The sequence below is a fragment of the Glycine max genome, chromosome 5, assembly GCF_000004515.6.
Source record: "Glycine max cultivar Williams 82 chromosome 5, Glycine_max_v4.0, whole genome shotgun sequence".
Lineage (NCBI taxonomy): Eukaryota > Viridiplantae > Streptophyta > Magnoliopsida > Fabales > Fabaceae > Glycine > Glycine max.
Genome location: NC_038241.2, coordinates 22,854,443 through 22,862,609, shown reverse-complemented (window position 1 = coordinate 22,862,609; position 8,167 = coordinate 22,854,443). Strand labels below are relative to the sequence as shown.

The 8,167-nt window shown below is 38.7% G+C and overlaps 1 non-coding gene across 1 annotated transcript; it reads left to right on the top strand.

The window, feature by feature from the left end:
- The first annotated feature begins 609 nt into the window (after positions 1 to 609).
- LOC113001710 (small nucleolar RNA R71) lies at positions 610 to 716 on the top strand. The gene has a single exon (XR_003267198.1). It is a non-coding gene; the product is annotated as a small nucleolar RNA R71 (small nucleolar RNA).
- The last annotated feature ends 7,451 nt before the right edge of the window (positions 717 to 8,167 follow it).

The window sequence follows — 8,167 nt, the reverse complement described above, 5'->3', positions numbered from 1 at the left end:
GGTGGAGGAATGTATGGTCTGCTTGGGCCAGCAGCATTTTGGAAGGAAGGAGCAGGCTGCTGTTGTTGTTGCTGAGGGCTAGACCATCTGAGATTAGGGTGATTCCTCCATCCAGGGTTGTATCTGTTGCTGGAGAGGTCATAATTGTTTTGCTGTGGTTGATTTTGATGCTGAGGTTGAGGATGTCTATTGTAAATATTTGCAGCATAAGCTTCGGGCTGCTCAATTGCTCCAGGTTGCTGCATGGAAGGGCAAAGGTCTGTATGGTGGTCAGCAGAGGAGCACAAACCACAAACCCTTGCAACAGGTACAGATTTATGGTTCAAGGCCAGCTGGGTTACCAAGTTAACCAATGCATCCAGTTTGCCTTCAAGCTTCTTAGTTTCAGATGATGCAGCTGAGTTTGTAGCTACCTCATGCACTCCTCTAATGACTATAGCATCATTTCTGGCGCTAAACTGCTGGGAGTTGGAAGCCATCTTCTCAATTAAATTTCTGGCTTCAGCAGGAGTCATGTCTCCAAGGGCTCCACCACTGGCAGCATCTATGATACTTCTCTCCATATTACTGAGTCCTTTATAAAAATATTGGAGAAGCAGCTGCTCTGAAATCTGATGGTGAGGGCAACTGGCACATAGTTTTTTAAATCTCTCCCAGTATTCATACAGGCTCTCTCCACTGAGTTATCTAATACCTGAGATATCCTTCCTGATGGCTGTGGTCCTGGAAGCAGGGAAATTTTTTTCTAAGAATACTCTCTTTAGGTCATCCTAGCTCGTGATGGACCTTGGAGCAAGGTAATACAGCCAGTCCTATGCCACTCCCTCTAAAGAATGAGGGAAAGCCTTCAGAAATATGTGGTCCTCTTGGACATCTGGGGGTTTCATGGTGGAGCAGACAATATGAAATTCCTTCAAATGTTTGTGCGGGTCTTCACCTGCAAGGCCATGAAAATTTGGAAGCAAATGAATCAGCCCAGTTTTAAGAACATATGGGACATCCTCATCAGGGTATTGGATGCACAAGCTTTCGTAGGTGAAATCAGGTGCAGCCAAATCAGGTGCAGCCATTTCCCTTAGAGTCCTCTCATGGGGTGGAGGTTGTGCCATGTTCTCATAATGTTCAAAATCAGAATGCTCAGAATCAGAATGCTCAAAATTATAATGCTCCAAATCAGGATGTTCAAAATCGCCAATAACAGAATGCACAGATTCACCAGTAATGGAATGCTCAGGATGATCAAAAGGAATAAAATGATGCCTAACTAATCTATGAAATGTCCTATCTATCTCAGGATCAAAGGGTTGTAAGTCAGATGGATTGCCTATAGTCATACACTACATTCAGCATGCACAACTAGTTGCCTTGTCATGTAAATAAAGGTGCAGTTTTGAACTACAGCTACCCTCAAATGATATCCAAATGACTTGAAATTTTGTGAGCAACCTTATAAAATGATGAGAAGATAGCACAAAAAATTTCATGCAAAAATTCAAAGTCTAACTATGGAAGCTAAAAATGGTAGGTTAAGAAAAATAAGTGAATAAAACTTGAAAAATAAAAAACTTTTGACAGAATCACTATTTTTGGACGATGGAGACCTCAGCCGGCCTATGGCCGGCTACCATGGCGTAGGAAAATTTTTTCTACCCTAAATACATATATAATAATTGCGATTCTGATAACCGGAGCAAAAGTTATGGCCGTTCGAAGTTTCGACAAACACAAAATTTGCTACTTTTTTGGAACTTTCAAATCTGACCAAACTAAAGGCTCTAGCTATTTTTCCCACAAAATATAGATTAAAAGAAGTTACCACAAAAAAATTCAGCCAAAAATGACAACTCTAGCTACTAAAACAAAAAATCTCAAATAATTCAGCATGGGTGGTCTCTAAAATCCGTCTCTACTTGATTTCTACTACTACTCTGTTTTGCCGCAAGCAAAAGTGGTCGCTAAGTCCGTCGCAAAACACTATTCACAGCAAAACACCCAAAACTGAAACAGGGGAAGCGCTTAATAGGAAAACTGAAACAGAACACACACTAAACACCACATACACCAGTTAGCCCTTCGTCCATTATGCATGAACGCAAGTTAGGCTCAGAGGCAATTAATCGAACGCGAAGCGTGCACTGATTAATGTTCACGAATTTGGGTTAACTGGTGAAGGGAAAACTGCCAGAGAACCACATTATAAATGAAACCACAAAGAGAGTTGGGCTTTGTCCTCAGAAGGAAACAACACCAGAATATTTAGCCTTCCATAGATTCAAACAGAAAACGTAAATGAAACATGAAGCAGAAACGTAAAGAAACAAAAACGTAGATGAACAGAAACTTAAATGAGATAGAAACGAAAATGAAAACAGAAACGTAAATGAAAGTAGAAGAAGAAACAAGAACGGAATTGTAATTAGAAGCAGGGAATCGAAAATTGCATTAAGAACGAAACAGTAGCATTAGAATAGAAAAACTTCAAAACCCTAAACCCTAAGCTCTGAATAGTAGGCTAACAGTCTGCCTTCACGAATCCCAAGGCTGCTATTTAAAAAGAGTCACTCAAAGTCATTGGGCCCTATTACAATACTCTGGCCCAAAACGAAATAAACACTGAACCACATAAAATAAAATTGCGAAATTTCCTAATTAGAATTTAACTAAGGTAAGCACTGCTTTATTTGCCCTCTTCAAGTCCACAACCAAAATCCAGATTAAGCCCAATGTTTCATTAATTCCTGAAATTAGATTAAAAACATCAAATTAGCTAAATGAGCCCAAATAATAAAACTGTGTAATTAATTGACAATTAAGACCAATTAGTAATTAAAATGGTGCAAAAAGGGTTTAGAAAATAGAAGAAAATGATGGCACATCAAGGAGCAAGGGCAACACCCTTGTTGACTGTTAGTCGGTGAATACGACTAACTTTTGTGTATAAAACTTGTGTAAATTGTATCAAACTCTTCCAATTTGTGGTTATTTTGTAGTGGTATAAGTATTTTCTGTTAAGTATAGATAATAAATACTTAGTACTTCCATTTTGTGTGTTTAATAATCATTTTCTCTCTATTTCAGGTTAATTAGGCAAGCTTTGAAAAGTGTTGTTTTTCACCTTCTTGCTAAGCCAATCTGCTGGCTTAGCGAGCGTTCGCTAAGCGCCACACACATGGGCTAAGCGCGAGGAAGACTCTGGAAGAAGATGAGCTGTGCAGGTTCGCTAAGCGCACCGCTTCATCTCACTAAGCACACCGCTTCAGTCCATCCGCTAAGTGAGAAAGGCATGCGCTAAGGCAAAATTTACTAATGTGCGCTAAGTGGTCCATAATTGCGCTAAGCGCACGAGCACGAACAAGGCCACCTATTTAAGCCAGAAATCAGATTTTGTGAGGGGAGTTTGGATTGGGATTCAGAGCTTTGCATGTCTAGAGATTCTAGAGAGAGAAAGGTCCAAGCTCTAGAGAGTTTTGAGAGATTTTGCTGTGTGAAGATCTGCAGAGACTATAGGTTGAAGCAGGAGCCGGTTTAAGAGCTTGAGATGAGTTTGTGAGTGGTTGTGAGATCCTAGAGGTGAAGGAGACATCCTCACCACTTGTATTTTTTCAATCTTTCATCTTGTTTTTCTCTTTGTTGTAAAAAAGGCTTCCTGGTTATGGAAAGCTAAATCCTCTGTTGGATCTTCCCTGTAGGTACCTGATGTAAATATATTTCTATCTATTTAATGATGTTTTGTGTGTTCTCTATGCTATCTGCTTTTCACTCTAGTATGCTTTTACCTTGATCACATAGATGCATGCTTTGTTAGGGTCATTCAACAGTGGAAACTGGTCTGATTCTAGAGTCCTTGATAGTACAGGGCTAAGTTGTCATACTATCACGAGGAATCGGGGTGCGATAATTTAGTTGTGTATGTGTGTCTTAATGCTGTCCTAGTTGAGTTTAGTCCAACAAGAGGAATCTACGGACGATGCTTGATCAGGATTAGGCTAAACTATCATGAGGAATCGGGGTTTAGTATCTCAGGAGACACCATAGGAACACATCAGCATTGTTAGATAGAGAATATCTTTTTAGCATCAGGCACCTATTAGGAAGGCCAACGTGTTTTCTACTTGTTTTTACACATCATTTCTCTTGCATGATTTTCTTCCTTTTTGCACAGATAGTTTACACACCTGTTCATATTCAAACTTATCTTTACACACCAGACACCTTGATGCAATCCTACCCCGCAAGGGCATTGGATAGAAAAACTCCAAGTAGATTGGGCCAGAGATGCAAGAGAAGGCCCTAGGGTTCTTATGAGCCTTAGGGTAGATTTCGGGCCCATGGGCTAAGTACGAGCCCACTTATCTTTGTAAATATTAGATTAAGGTTTCATTATTTTTGGGCCTTGTATTTAGGGCTCCATAATGTAGGTAGGGTACCCTAGAAATATAGGATTTTTCAGCCCTTGTATTTTGGGGCGCCTAGACTAGTTTTTGTATTAAGGGTAGTTTTGTAATTTCACATGCACTAAGTGGATATTTGATGTGTATGGTTGGAAATAAATTTAATTGAATTGGTAGAAGCCCAATCCAATTAAATTTTAGAGGGGGAGGTGAGCATTTGCTTACTACACCCCATTGCCACATCATATAGTCACACTTTGTGCATGTCCTTCATGCTTTTCATGCCTCATGACACCTAAGCACACTTAGTGGAGAATCTTGGAATTGATCTTGGATTAGTGGGCTGAACCATAACTAAAATTCACTAATCATAATTAGTGAAATTTTGGCTCCAAAGTTTGGCTCCACAAATTCAATTTCAAATTCAAGTGAAATTTGAATTTCCCTCCAATTTTGTGTGACACTTAGGCTATAAATAGAGGTCATGTGTGTGCATTTTTTTCAACTTTGATGATTTGAATATTAAACTTCAGATTTCAAAGCTCATTTAGAGCACAAAATTTCGTGCTCTTCTCTCCCTCTCCCTTCATTCATCTCCTTCTTCCTCCAAGCTCTTATCCATGGCCTCCTATGGTGGTGAGCTTCTTCTAGACTTATCTTCTCCTTGAAGTGGCGTCTCCTCTCTCTCTCCCTTTCTCCATTCCGCTGCCATTCATCTTCCAAGAAGCAAAGGAATCCATTGATGAAGAAGATCCTAGGCCTACAAGCTCCAATGGAGCTTGCATCACACCTATTTGCTGAAATAGCTTACCAAATAACACAAGTTCTCCGAGAGTTCGATACTCGGTTCTTACCATTTTATACTACTTGTGCGATCCGGTGAACTTGCTGGAAGCGTACATCGACCCCCCAAAAAAAGAAAATATGAAAAGGGAAAAATAAATAATTTTGAAGTCACGTTGTGCACACTCAATTAAAGGCTACCGCCTTTTGTGGTGGGCGCGTGGGGTTCTAACCTTCCCTATGCATAAACAACTCCTGAACCCTTACTTTCAAAATTTTCAAACCTTTTTTTGTTTTTTTTCCTAACGTTTTCCTCGAATAAACGTGGATGGCGACTCCCAATCATTTTCTTCCTAGGAGACAAATGCTTTGGCTTATTTATTTTGCTTTTGCCATCCCGTCGTGAGGTAGGTTACGACAAATGGAAACTCCACTATGGACGTGTTAGAGAGTTAAGCCATTTTCATCGAGTGTGTAATTTTATCGTGACTTTTTCTTTATTTATTTTTGCAAAAATAAAATGTGCCATTGAACCCTAGGATAGGCGACATGTGCTATACTTAGGTTGCTCTGTTCACACATGACACCTACACTTTTTTCACACACCTTTAGATGTTGGGCCTTATACCTAGGTCTTTGTGAGCCATAAGGAGTGGAGGTTGATCTGTGGTCATGCTGGGTCTTCGACTCGCTTGATAACAGTGAAGCCTCATCTACAGTTTTCCTCTTTTGGTGATGCATTATTGTTGATAGTCCCTATCACCACAATGTATTATCTAAAAGGATGATATCTCTAGAGACCGGTAACGTTACATGAAAGTACCCTTGGGAGTTGTCACTAGAAGTGGACTATTGGATCCTTTCCATTGGGTTCCTGAATTAAGGGCACAGAGCAAACTCACTTTGGCTTGTTCCTTGATCGCATCATGCATCTCCTTCATGGCATCATAATGGACATATCATTCCTACATTTATCATTTATCATATTCATGCATTGCATTTGCATAAGTCATTGCATTATCATACATCTTCATTTAGCATGCTTTTGTTCTGCCAATTGCATACATTCTATTTTCATTGTTCGCATGTTATGTTCACTCATGCATGATCCTAACACATAGTTGCTTATACCTTGTATTTTCCAAAAAAAAAAAAACAAACAAAAAAAGAACAAAAAGAAAGTCACAATGAAGCGTGAAAATTTACACTACATTCTTAGTTACATGTGTTGAGTACCATGATGATAGCTATAAACAGACCATGTTGGAATTATACACTCATCTCTCTTGAAAAATGATTGAAAATCACGTGAACATGGTACCTAATGCATTGTTAACTAAGAAAGGGTGGTTCTTCGGGCGTCTTATGTTGATCTCATAATTACATTTGTCATGCATAGCATAAGTATGCCCTAATCATTCATCTGTATGATAGGTTGTCAAAGTATTCACAATAAAAATTTCTATTCCTTGGATTATGGGGTCGAACCAAGCACATGCTTTTAAGAAAAGGTTTTCATCAAGTCAAGGACAAGTATGGAAGTAACCAACTTGCAAAAGTTGGGGCAGAAGATGGATCGAGTTTACATAGCTTCTTTGGCTACTACCAACACATTATTGAGCTAAATAATTTACAAAATTAGGGACTGTTGATGTCCATGTTTTATTTCCAATTGCACTTTGACTCTAACAAGATGTAATGAAAAATGTTGTTTTAATGAACATTTGAATTGATTCGACCCTATGTTCTACTGAATGTCCTATATAAAATTTGCAATACTTCAACAATGTATCATTCACATACATCCATGCTTATTTTATTTTCTCATTGGTTGCATTGCTCATTGCATTCTTTCCTTGAAATCAGAACTTAATCATTGTAATCAAAAGGAAAGAACACGCTTTATGATGCCCTTACCGAACGCGTGCCAAAGCTAGAGTGATGAGTGAAATAGAGGAGGTACAAGAATAGATGAAGGCCGACATGGAGGCCACGAAAGAGAAAATGACCACAATGATGGAGGCCATGATGAGTATGAGAAAAATGATGGAGGTCAACATGGCTACAGTCGTTGCTGCAAGTATCGCCACTGAGGTGAACCCGACTCACCCACCTGGCCTCAATCAAGTAAATCGTCCAGTCTCGGATATGGTAGGTTAGGGAGGCCGTACCCGAATCAAATAAACATTAAAAATGCAGTATTTAGGAAGTGATCCTAGGTCGTCTCCCAACGAGCAATGGTCAACCAAACGTTCATAACAGATTAGTAATAAAACAATAACGAATTGGGGGGGGGGGGGTTGTTTATCTTTGTAAATTAAACAGCGAGTAGAATTGAATTAGAAAATATTAGAATTAAAACACGTTGCTTCCCTTGATTCACAAGCAAGTCTCTTATCCTAGGTTGCGAGAATTTATCCTTTATCAGTTCAACCATTTCATCCAACCCTAAATTAAATTACTAAGCGAAATTTAACATAAGACATTCATTATGTGATTAAGCAACACATACACCAATTAATCATGAACGATCGTTAAGCATGAACATAAATTAAGCGCAAAGACAATTAATCAAGCATTAAGAATGCATGAATTAATAGCAACAAATTCAGAGTAATTAGTGAAGAGGAAAAACTGAACATAATTTAACAGTAATAATAGAACCTCAAAGAGAACTGTGCTTGATCCTCAAGAGAAAACAACATTAGAGACTTAGCCTTCCATTAATCAATAGAGAACGAAATTATGGATTGAAGAACGAAATTTTATTGTTGAAACGAAAAGTAAAAACTGGAATTGCAAAACGAAAAAGTGTCTAAAAGAAGAAGAGAAGCCTAACACTAAAAACGAAAAGAGGAGAGAGAGAAGAGAAGAGAGAGAGAGAGAGAGAGCCTAATACTAGAACCTTGGTGCTGTTATATAGTTCTCAGCCCCAAAGCTTACATATCTGTTTTAAGTCCAAGCCTATAAATAAAATAAAATCTAGACAAGAT